General features: G+C 32.6%; 1 long non-coding RNA gene across 1 annotated transcript; it reads left to right on the forward strand.

The window, feature by feature from the left end:
- Window positions 1–840: 840 nt before the first annotated feature.
- LOC116550405 lies at window positions 841–5,814 on the forward strand. The gene is made up of 3 exons (XR_004268386.1): window positions 841–1,034; window positions 4,226–4,310; window positions 5,623–5,814. It is a non-coding gene; the product is annotated as an uncharacterized LOC116550405 (long non-coding RNA).
- Window positions 5,815–11,618: the final 5,804 nt, after the last annotated feature.

Below are 11,618 nucleotides of genomic sequence, written 5' to 3' on the forward strand. Positions count from 1 at the left end.
GCTGGGCGTGGTGGTGTGCGCCTGTAGTACTGGTTACTCGGGAAGCTGAGGCAGAAGACTCGCTTGAACAAGGGAGGCAGGCAATGGTTGCAGTGAGCCAGGATCTCGCCACTGTACTCCAGCCTGGCAACAACAGAGCTAGACTCCGTCTCAAAAAAAAGATATAAGTTTTAAAAACAAAAGTTCAAATGTCTGATTTACTCATTATGCTTATATAATCCTAATAGCAATCTCAAACTGTGCTTTAATGTTGCCCACATATTTTTTAGTCTTTAGTAAACAACGCTGTTTTGTAGTTGAATCATTAGATTTGTCACAACAGGTTACTACACCTCTCTTCCAGACATTTTTATGATGCATTTTGTTTTTTCTTGTTCACTTAAATCTTTAGGGCTCTGTATGTTCAGAAAATTACTGCACATACATTCAGCCCATGGGCTTTTGTCCTTCAATAGCAGTGGCTTCCAGTCTGTGACTCGTTAACCATTCATTACATTTCTGACTTCAATGCTGAATTGGTGGGAAATTATATCCACTAGGCTTCATTCCCGATGACACAGAGACACTGAGTGGGAGTTTGTGAGTGATGACTTTTCCAGTAGAATGTGAAGGTAATTGTAACAGTTTGACATAGAAGAACAGAGTGACTGCTTCAGGCATGAGGACATAGGGTACAAACCAAGATAAAAGGAAGACTAGGAAACAAAGGCTACATTCTGAACCAGTTCTTTCCAAGTACTTTACACTAGAGGAGAACTTGTTAATGAATAACCACTATTGAATGACTGCCATGAAAGCAAACAGAGAGCTATTTTACTATTAGTTACATTTTCATGCAAACATTACTCATTTGTTCCCTAAAAACCAAATATTCCCTATCACCCCTGAAGTGTAAGATAGAAAGGAATGCTTAGGTACAACATGAAGAACCGAAAGAAGAGGCAGAAAATTTGAAGAAAGCTGACCACAGACGAGGCAGTGAACTCCAAGAAAAAAAAAGAAAGAAAGAAAAAGAAGGGAAGCCCACATTTGAGGTAAAGAGATGTGTAGTTCATTGAACTAAACCTCAGAATAGAACGTAGGAGCACGTTAATCAACGTCAGGGAAATAGGGATCGCTATATTAGAAGCACAATTCCCACATAACAATATTTGTTTTAAATCTTGGTTACCATAAAAGGCTAGAGCTTTATATAAATGTTAGTATTCTTTGTTTATCATCAGCAATATGATGGGAATCTTAAACATTTAAGACCCCAAATCCCAGCTTAACAACTTAATACTGTATTTATTGTTCTACTTCAAGTTTGCTTTTTATTTAGAAACAAATGCTAATTCCTTATTTCTCGGTAGAGCATCTGTCATAATTCCAATTTATTTTCTTATCCTTCTATCAATCTCTAGTTTTGTTTTGTTTTTTAATTTCCTGCCACATGTTCTAATCATAGCTCCACACCTAACCTATGAGAGATCACTTGGAAAATCACAGGATTTCACAGGACATGCCATTTTAGTTAATAATACATTAGATAAATAAATTCCAATTAACAGTTGCATTTATTAAGTTAATATTTTTAACTGTTTTTCAATTATTGAATTTTCCCATAATAAATAATTGAGTTTCAGTTTCCTAATGACTCCTCTCAAATTTCAAAGAAAAGTCAAACAATCAAATAGAACTTTCAGCTTTAGGGGTCCATGTATGGAAGTACACAGTGCTATCTATATTTAAAATGTAGAGCAAAGTGGATGCTTTTTATAAACAAGCTTTTACGTTCTATTGGCTTCCAAGAGGCATAGCTCACATGAAATCTGAATGCTGTCCTTTATAGTCTGGTCTAAGTGTCAATTTGAAGACATCATTCAATGTTAATAACTCAAACCAAGAGGAATTCATCATGTTCCAAGTTTAAAACAAGTATATCTGAGAAACTGAAACAAATTTTAACCTGAACTCATGAATAATAATTTTAGTCCAAATGAGATGTTTTAATCTTGAAAAGAGGAGTATAAAGAAGAAATAATTTAAAAAGAAATGCTAATGAAATGGAAATGTTCTGACATGATAGAATCTGTTAGGTAGCATTGCACCTCTACATTTCTCACTCCAACTTCTTTCCTTTTGATTTAAATCTTGGCATACCTAGCATATCTATTGTCCTGAGCAGATTATTTTTTAACATCCTTCATATTTCTATAACAAAACTATGTGCAATAATAATCTTGCAACAATCACTAATCATTATTTAAATTACTCTTTAATTAAAATCAAATAAGTTAAAAGAGAAAAGAATCCCAGCTTTAAAGATATTATTCAGATATTTACTCTGTCACTAAATATGTACTTTCTCCCACAAAAAAGAAAAAGAAAACATGACCCCTTCATGTTTAGTCTGTTACACTAACAACATTGTAAATATAAGTAAAAGCTCTAACTAGTCACATAGAATGGCAGTTAGTTATTCATGTTTCTTCACTTTTACCCTCACTGTGTCTTCATCGTTTATTTAAAATCTACTGTCTAAATACAAGACTATGTAATATGATGGAGGATGAGGGCAAGATGTGTACCAGAATGAATTAGAAAATTCTGAACCATTAAGAGCTTAGTCTGGAAACAAACACAATCACTTCTCTGCCATTCGGCTAAGATCAAGTATAGAAAAGAACACATATGGCTAAGTCCATGTTTATATGTATGTGTATGTTGGAAGGTGTAAATATAAAAGAAGGGGAAACTTCAGGAAGATTCCAAAAGGTAATTTCCCAATAAACATTGTTTATGTGTTCATATAATGTAAGATATTTATATTTAAAGAGACCACTCGGTTTCCTAGGACTTAAAAATATTTTTTCAGATCTTTTTCAGATAAATATTAAAAACACAGACTATTTTTATTTTCAACCCTGAAAAAATGATCTGCTGAATTTGTATTAGTTTAGTTGCCAAAATAGATCAGAGGATGCTAATCGATGAGAAACGTATCTCCTCCTCTCTTTTTTCCTTTCCTTTAAAACCAAGAGATGCATATAATTTAACCATGCTTGCTTTGGATAACAAACAGCATGGGGTTGAAATGCATTGAGTCTGCTTTCTAAGGAAGTACAATACTTCACATTTTCAATGCATCACTGAACAGAGGTCAAGTAGGGTAGTACCAGCATAATATACCACATCAAACTACCCACAGTAAAGTAACTCAATATACCCTGTGTATATTTCTCCCACATTAACAAGTGGGTCATCAATCACTCAGTTAACTTAAGCCCAGTAGTAAATTTATGGTATTTTGCTTCCCAACATGTTCCTGCTCAGTTTTCATGATTTTCCCTAATATATGATCACTTGGTAAATAAAAAGAGACAAGATTTTTTTTTAAATTTCCAGATTAACTAAAAGTTACTGTTATTCCCCTCTGAGAATTCTGAGAAGCTACATAAACTCTATCAAAAATAGTATTAATCTAACGAAAGAATGATTATCCTTCTGTCTTCCTCCTAACTTTCTTTATAGCTATTTAAATAAAACTAGCAGCTGACACCATCATCTTGAGGAGAAATAATGATTGTCAGATAATAGAATCTACAAAATTCTTAAAATTTACAAAAGTTTATGAAATTCTTACAAATTAAAAACTGCACAAGAACAAATAGAAATTCTTTAACTGTTAAAGTAGCCATTTCATTTAATGTGGGTGATGAATAACCTAACTCCCTCAAGTTAATATACTTTCCTTGCTGTTTAATACTTCTTGTGGAAGTTTAGATGTGTATCTCATTTTAAGTAACATAGAGCAACAGTGACGTTATATTTCAATTACAAGTGAGGAAAATGGAAGGAAGACTGTGGCTTATTTGAACTCCTTCATTATTTGGTTATACCGTCGTATTTTGATACAACAACAAGAAGTTTTATGTTTAGAAAACTTTTATTCTATCCCCCTTTAAGCATTTCACACTTGCACATATATTTGTTTTTCTAAAAATACTTCTAGTAGCATTTATTTCACAAACATTTGAGCATTATACATATGTTGGGATATAGGAAATTAGTAAGATCAGGTTTCTAGTTTTGAAAAGCTTATAGTCTACTGGATATATATTGTAGGAGAGGGTGTTTTGTTTTTGTTCTTACACAATTTGGAAGCACTTTGAAAAGTCATATTCTGAATCAATGATATGTAGTTCAAATTGTTTTGTAGTTCAAATTGTTTATCTATTCTAAGGATTCACAGAGTAGCCTGACCTGTGACTCTGCATATAATAAAAGTGATGCTATCTCCAAGAAAGAGGAGTCCATTTTCAGAGCAGGTGACTCATCTTCCATGGCTGCTGAGTCTGGGACCTGCAAACCAAAGACGAATGAACAGAGCACACAGCCAGAGATCCTTTCCTAAGATAAAGTTACTAATTCATGCTTCGGAGAGAATAGAACTGGGACACACTGCTTTGTTTATTCAGAATACATACATACATACATACATACTTATTCATGCTTCTTGACAATATAAATTTGTTTTCTCAAAATTTATGTTTTTCTCATAATATTTTTAAAGGCAGATTTACTTTGAGTTCATGGGAATTCTTGCTAAGGATATTCAAAATCTAGCAACTGCAAAATGATAGGGCTTGTTTTTAAAAATAAATGTTGGCAAAAAGTCTTCAAGAAGAAATAGACAAAAGTCCATCCTAATGATAAAATGAATTCTATAAAGTTAAAATGGCTTTTCAAAACTGTAAATTATCTAAATGTTTTATCAGCTAAATAAAGTATATAACATCTATATAAAAAACAGGCCATTTCAAAGTACATTTTTGAGACAGACTTATTGACAGTGAGAAAACCTTCATGTTATAGTAAGGGAAAGATGCAGATTTAAATCAGCATTACATTAATGGATTTCATGAAAGGTCTATCAACATAAAAATAAACACACAAAAAGATAGAAGAAATAATATATTTAATAATATTCAAGTAGCATTTTCTTTATTAAAATATGATAAAGCATTTTAAAAGGAATTTGAATAAAATTATTAATTTATTATACATGTCCCTTAAGTTCTTCCAGTTTAAACAACAATTAAAATAAAAATACATTTATATAAATATTGTCATTTATAATGAAAATTAACTAATTTTCATAGTGTATCCATCAGGCAATATTTTAAGTGTGTTATTATATCTTAACTCAATCCTTACAATAAACCTATGAGGTGAAAATTATTATTACCCCCACTCTGTATTTAGAGACGTTAATTGTCCAATGTCACAGGGCTAATAAGTGGCAGAGCTGGATTCTGAATCCAGTTATCACTGCTCCAGAGTCACAAGATCTCATTAAGAGGTGTAATCATTTAAAAATTAACATAAAATTTCTGCTTGGTTGTCAATTTAAAAAATTTGTACTTCTAAAATCATTTTTTTAAACATTTCATAAATTTCATTTTTTCATTGTGCAGCTCTATGGGTTTTAACATATTCATAGATTTGTGGAACCACCATAAAAAATGAGATATGGACAATTGTGTTACTCCCTAAATTCCTTCATGCTGCCTCTTTGTAGTCAATCACTTCCCCGATTCATATCCCTAGCAACTACTGATTTGTTTTTTCTGCTTCTAGTGTGTTCTTTAAAACAGGGGTCCCCGATCTCCATGCTGCAGATCAACACTGGTCCATGGTCAGTTAGGACTGAGCCAGAGAGCAACAGGTGAGTGGCAAGTGAGTGAGCATTACTGACTTACTGACTGAGCTCTGCCTCCTGTCTGATCAGCCATGACGTTCGATTTTCAAAGGAGTGTGAACCTATCGTGAACTGCGCATGTGTCTTAGAGACTAATGCCTGGTAATCTGAGGTAGAACGGTTTCATCCCAAAATAATCCCCCAACCCCTTTGCCCAGTCCCAGGGAAAATCAGTTCCTGCTGCCAAAAAAGCTGGGGACTGCTGCTTTAAGAGGATGTCACATAAATGGCATCATACATTATGTAATATTTGAGACTGGCACGTTTCATTTTGCATAACATATCTGAGATTTATCCATGTCATTTCATGTATTAATAGTTCATTTCCTTTTATTACAAGGTTGTATCCTATTATATGGATGTGCAATACTTTGTTTATTCTTTCACCAGTTTAAGAATATTTGGATTGTTTCCTTTCTGGAACAATGATAAATAATGTTGTTATTTTTGTGTAATTTTTGTGTGTATGTGAACAGACCTTTTCACCTAGCTAGGATAAAGTTTTTCAGCCTTAGCACTATTGGTACTTTATACTTGGTAACTGTTGTGGGGGCTGTCCTTGGCGTTGTAAGATGTTTCAAAGCATGCCTGGCCTCTATCAACCACATGGCAGAAGCACCCTCAGTTGTGACAAATAAAAATGTCCCGCCGGGCGCGGTGGCTCAAGCCTGTAATCCCAGCACTTTGGGAGGCCGAGGCGGGTGGATCACGAGGTCAAGAGATCGAGACCATCCTGGTCAAAATGGTGAAACCCCGTCTCTACTAAAAATACAAAAAATCAGCTGGGCATGGTGGCACGTGCCTGTAATCCCAGCTACTCAGGAGGCTGAGGCAGGAGAATTGCCTGAACCCAGGAGGCGGAGGTTGCGGTGAGCCTAGATCACGCCATTGCACTCCAGCCTGGGTAACAAGAGTGAAACTCCGTCTCAAAAAAAAAAAAAAATGTCCCAAGATTTTGCCAAATGTCCCCTGGCTGCAAAATTATCCAAAGATAAATATTTTTCTAGGATAAATACCTAAAAGTGGTATTGCTAGATCACATGCATATATGTTTAACTTTATTAAAATATACAAAAACTATATTCAAGGGTGGCTGTATCATTTTGCATTCCCATCAGCAAAATGCATCCTCGGTAGCATATCATTGTAATTTTTAGAGTCTTGGGTCTTTGTTTTTGTTTCTGTTTTTTTTTTTTTTTTTTTTTTTTAAACAGCCATACTAATGGAGTACAGTGGTACCTCATTGTGTTTTAAAATTTGCATTTCTCTAATAACTTATGTTGTTGGGCTTCTTTTCATATACTTACTTGCTGTCTGTATGAAGAGTCTATTCAGGTCTTTCACTCATTTTATTTTTTTAATTAGTTTTTAAAAATTTATTGATACAAAATAGATGTACTTATTTTAGGGGTACATGTCATATAATGTGTAAGGATCATACCAGGGTAATTGAGATTTTCATTATCTTAAATATTTATCTTTTCTTAATGCTAAGAACATTAAAATTATCTTCTAGCTATTTTAAAGGTACACCATATTACTGTTAACTATGGTCACCCCTCTGGTCTATCAAACACAACATCTTATTTCTTCTATCTAACTGTATATTTATAATCATTAATGAAACTTTCTTCATCCCTGCCTAACCCCTTCCCTTCCCAGCCTCTAGTATCCACCAGTGTTCTATCTTCATGAGAACTACTTTTAAGCTTCCACATAAGAGTGAGAACATGTGATATTGTTTCTTCCATGCTTGGCTTATTTCGCTTAGCATAATGATCTCTAGTTCTATCCATGTTCCTGCCAATGATAGGATTTCATTCTTTTTTATGGCTCAATAGTCCTCCATTGGTTACATATAACACATTTTCTTTATCCATTCATCCACTCATGGGCACCTAGGTTGACTCCATATTTTGACTATGGCAAATAGTGCTGCAATAAATGTAGAATTGCAGAATGTAGAAGTGCAGATATCTCTGATATATTAATTTTTAAAATTTTGATATATATCCAGAAAGTGAAATTTCTAGATCATATGGTAGTTCTATTTTTTTTGTTTTCTGAGGACCCTCCATGCTATTTCCCATAGGTCTGTACTAATTTATATTCCTACCAGCAGTGCACAAGGGTCCCTTTTCTTCACATCCTTGCCATCATCCATTATTCTCTTTTGATAAAAGCCATTATAACTGGAATTAGGTAATATTTCATTGGGATTTTGATTTGCATTTCTCTGATGCTTAGTGATGTTGAGCATTTAAAAAATATACATTTTGGCCATTTGTACATCTTCTCTTGAGAAATGCTTATTCAGATCTTTTGATAATTTTTTTTTTCTATTGAGCTGTTTGAACTCATTATCTATTCTGTTTATTAACTCCTTATGAGATAGATAGGTTGCAAATATTTTCACCCATTCCATTAGCTGTATCTTTATTGTTTTTTTTCTTTGCCGCACAGAAGCCAAATTGATATAATCCCATTTATTAATATTTGTTTTTGTTGTCTGTGCTTTTGAGGTCTTACACACAAAAAAATCTTTGCGTAGACCAATGTCTTGGAATGCTAAGTCTAAGATCTGAAACTATTAAACTACTAGAAGAACATCCGTTTTTTTTTTTTTTTTCAATTGCTGAGTTTAAAGATTCAATTATGTGTTTTAAATACAAATCCTTTGTCAGATATTTAGCTACGATATTTTTGTCCTAGTCTGTGACTAGTTTTATTAAATATTGATGAAGTCAAATTACCAAATTTTTTTATGGATCACACTTTTGGTGTCATATCTAGAAACTGTTTGCCTAATTCAAGGTTACAAAGATTTCACCTGTGTTTTCTCTAAGAATTTTATAGCTATTTTAAATTTGCTGCATATTTTGAAGTAAAGTTTTTGCACTGGATGACATATAACGTAAGGCGGTTTGTTTGTTTTTCATGTTAATGTGCAAGAGCTTCAGCACCAGTTAAAAATGTATCCTTTCTTTATTGAATTATTTACACAGCTTGGCCAAAAATTAATTGATAATATTTGCATGGGTCAAAATCTGCATGTTCTGTTTTGTTTCTTCTGCTTCTTTGTCTACCTTTCCATTAATGCCACAAGGTCTTGAAAATTGTAGTCAGCTGTGAGTCTCAAAATAGGTAGTGAGAGTACTCCAACTTCGTTTTTCTGTTTGAAAATTGTTTTGTTTTTCTAATACAATTGTTTTTCTATATAAATTTAAAAATGTACTTGACTGTGTTTACAAAATATCTGCTGTGATTTTGTTTGGGATGGTGTAAAACTTACAGATCAATTTAGGGAGAATTCACATGTTAACAATAGTAAGATTTCCAATCCATAAACACAATATTTCTCCTCATTTATTTAGGTTTCTCCTGATTTCTTTCATTAGCGTTTTGTGGTTTTGACCTTAGAGGTCTTTCACATATTGTTAATTATTTTACTTTTGGAGTTATTGTGAAAGATATTGCTTACATTTCTGTTTTCTTGCTGCTATATAGAAATATGACTAATTTTTTATGTTGATGGTATAGTCTATAACTTCGCTTAATCTCAGGACTTGTTTTTGTAGATTTCTTGGTAATTTCTACATAGACAATCATTTTGTCTATGAACAGGAATAAATTTATTCCTTCCTTTCAAGCTGCGTGATGCTTTTTGTTTTCTTCTTGCCTTATCACATTTTCTAGGGCACTAATATTACATTGAGTAGGAGAATACAGAACAGACATCCTGGCCTTATTCCTAGTCTTAGGTGAAAAATGTTTAGTCTTTAACCTGTAAGTATGATGATAGATGTAGGTTTTTTGGTAGATTTCTTTATCAGGTTGAGAAAGTTTCCTTCTGTACCTAATTTTCAGAGATTTTAAAAATCATGAACATATACAACATTTTACTTATCTCTATTGAGATAATGTCTTTTTCTTGTTTGGTCTATTAGTTGGATGGTTTCAATACTTTATTTTTGAATATTGAAGCAACCTTATAATCCTGGGATAATGATTATTATGTGCCATTATTACTATATATTGCTGGATAAGGCTAACATTTTGTTGAAATTTTTTGTTTTCTTAAGGCATAATTGCACTTTACTATTTTCACTTTATTTTTCTTTCTGTCTTTGTCTATTTATAATAAGGGTAATAGTTGCCTCATAAAATAGGTTGAGAATTATTTTTATGGCTTTCATTTTCTGGAAGAGATTATGAGCTTTGGTTTTATTTTAAAATAATTGGTAGAATTTACTAATAAAATCATTTAAGCCTGAGTTTTATTTTTTGGAATGCTTTAAAATTATGAATCCAATTTGTCAATAGTTAGAGGATAATTCCAGTTATCTATATCTTTTTGAAATAGTGTTTGAAATAGTTTTGTAATGTGCATCTGTCAATAAATTGGCCCAGTTTATTTAATTTGTTGATTGTGTATTCAGAAAGTGTCCTTTGTGTTTTTGTCTCAGTGTTATTATTATAAAGAACACTTGGAACACTGTGTGGTCACTAAATAAATAATAAGTGAGCACACATACATACCAGAGAAGAAACAGAAAATCCCAAACTCCCATCTGAATAAATCATTTTTAGGAAACATTTACTTTAAGCCTGATAAAGTTCCTGTCCAGTAGAACAATTTATAATGACAGTGACATGCTGTGACCATTAGAAAAGAAAACACGTGGGTTGTCGTCTTTTAGCTCAAGTCTATAGAGTGGTTTATAGTATTTTCTTGTATCAGTTTAATTCCTGTAATATCTGTAGTGACATTCTCCCTTTTGTTTCTGAGGATGCTAATTCAGGTAGTTTCTTTTTTCTCTCCTTATTTTGACTACAGATCTATCACTTTTATTGATATTTTCCATCAAGCAGCTTTTGTGTTCATAGACTTCTCTGTGCTTTTGTTTTCAATTTCACCAATTTCTGTTCTTATCTTTATTATTTTCTTCTTTCTGCATGAATTATGCTTTTGTTTGTTCTTTATTTCTAGTTTCTTTTTTTAAAAAACTTTTATTTTAAGTTCAGGGGTACAAATGCAAGTGTGTTACATAGGTAAACTTGTGTCATGGAGGTTTGTTGTACAAATTATTTCGTCACCCAGGTATAAAGCCTAGTACTCATTAGTTATTTTTCCTGATCCTCTCCCTCCTCCCACCTTTCACCCTCTGAAAGACCCCAGTGTGTGTTGTTCCACTTTATGTGTCCAAGTGTTCCTATCATTTAGCTCCCACTTATAAGAGACAGCAGGAGGTATTTGGTTTTCCATTCCTGTGTTAGTTTGCTAAGGATAATGGCCTCTATCTTCATCCATGCTTCTGCAAAGAACATGATCTTATTTTTTTATATGGCTGCATAGTAGTCCATGTTGTATATGTACCAATTTTCTTTAATCAGTCTATCACTGATGGGCATTTAAGTTGATTCCATGTCTTTGCTCTTGTGAATACTGCTGCAATGAACATATAGTGCATATGATCTATTTCTAGTTCTTAAGGTGAAAATATAGATGATTGATTTGGTTTATTTCTTCTTTCTACCATAGGCATTTATGCTATACATATCTTTTATCCTTTGTTATATATATATATCCCTCAAATTTTAACTTTTATTCATTTCAAATAGTTTTAAATTTCCTTTGAGACATTATTTGATTTAGGGATTTTTGAGAAATGTATTATTTATTATAAAAATATTTGGATTTTTAACAAATATAATTTTTTTCTTACAATTTTAAATTTCTTAAAATTTTTCAATTTCATTATAACCAAGAAATATAATTTCAATTTTTTAAATTTAATCAAGTTTGTCATCTGACTGGCAAATGTTCTATGTGTGCTTGATATTGTATGTTCTATTGATGATGGGTGGAGTATTC

Source organism: Sapajus apella, unplaced genomic scaffold (genome assembly GCF_009761245.1).
Source record: "Sapajus apella isolate SASKATOON/1434 unplaced genomic scaffold, GSC_monkey_1.0 scaffold7, whole genome shotgun sequence".
In the NCBI taxonomy this organism is placed as follows: Eukaryota; Metazoa; Chordata; class Mammalia; order Primates; family Cebidae; genus Sapajus; species Sapajus apella.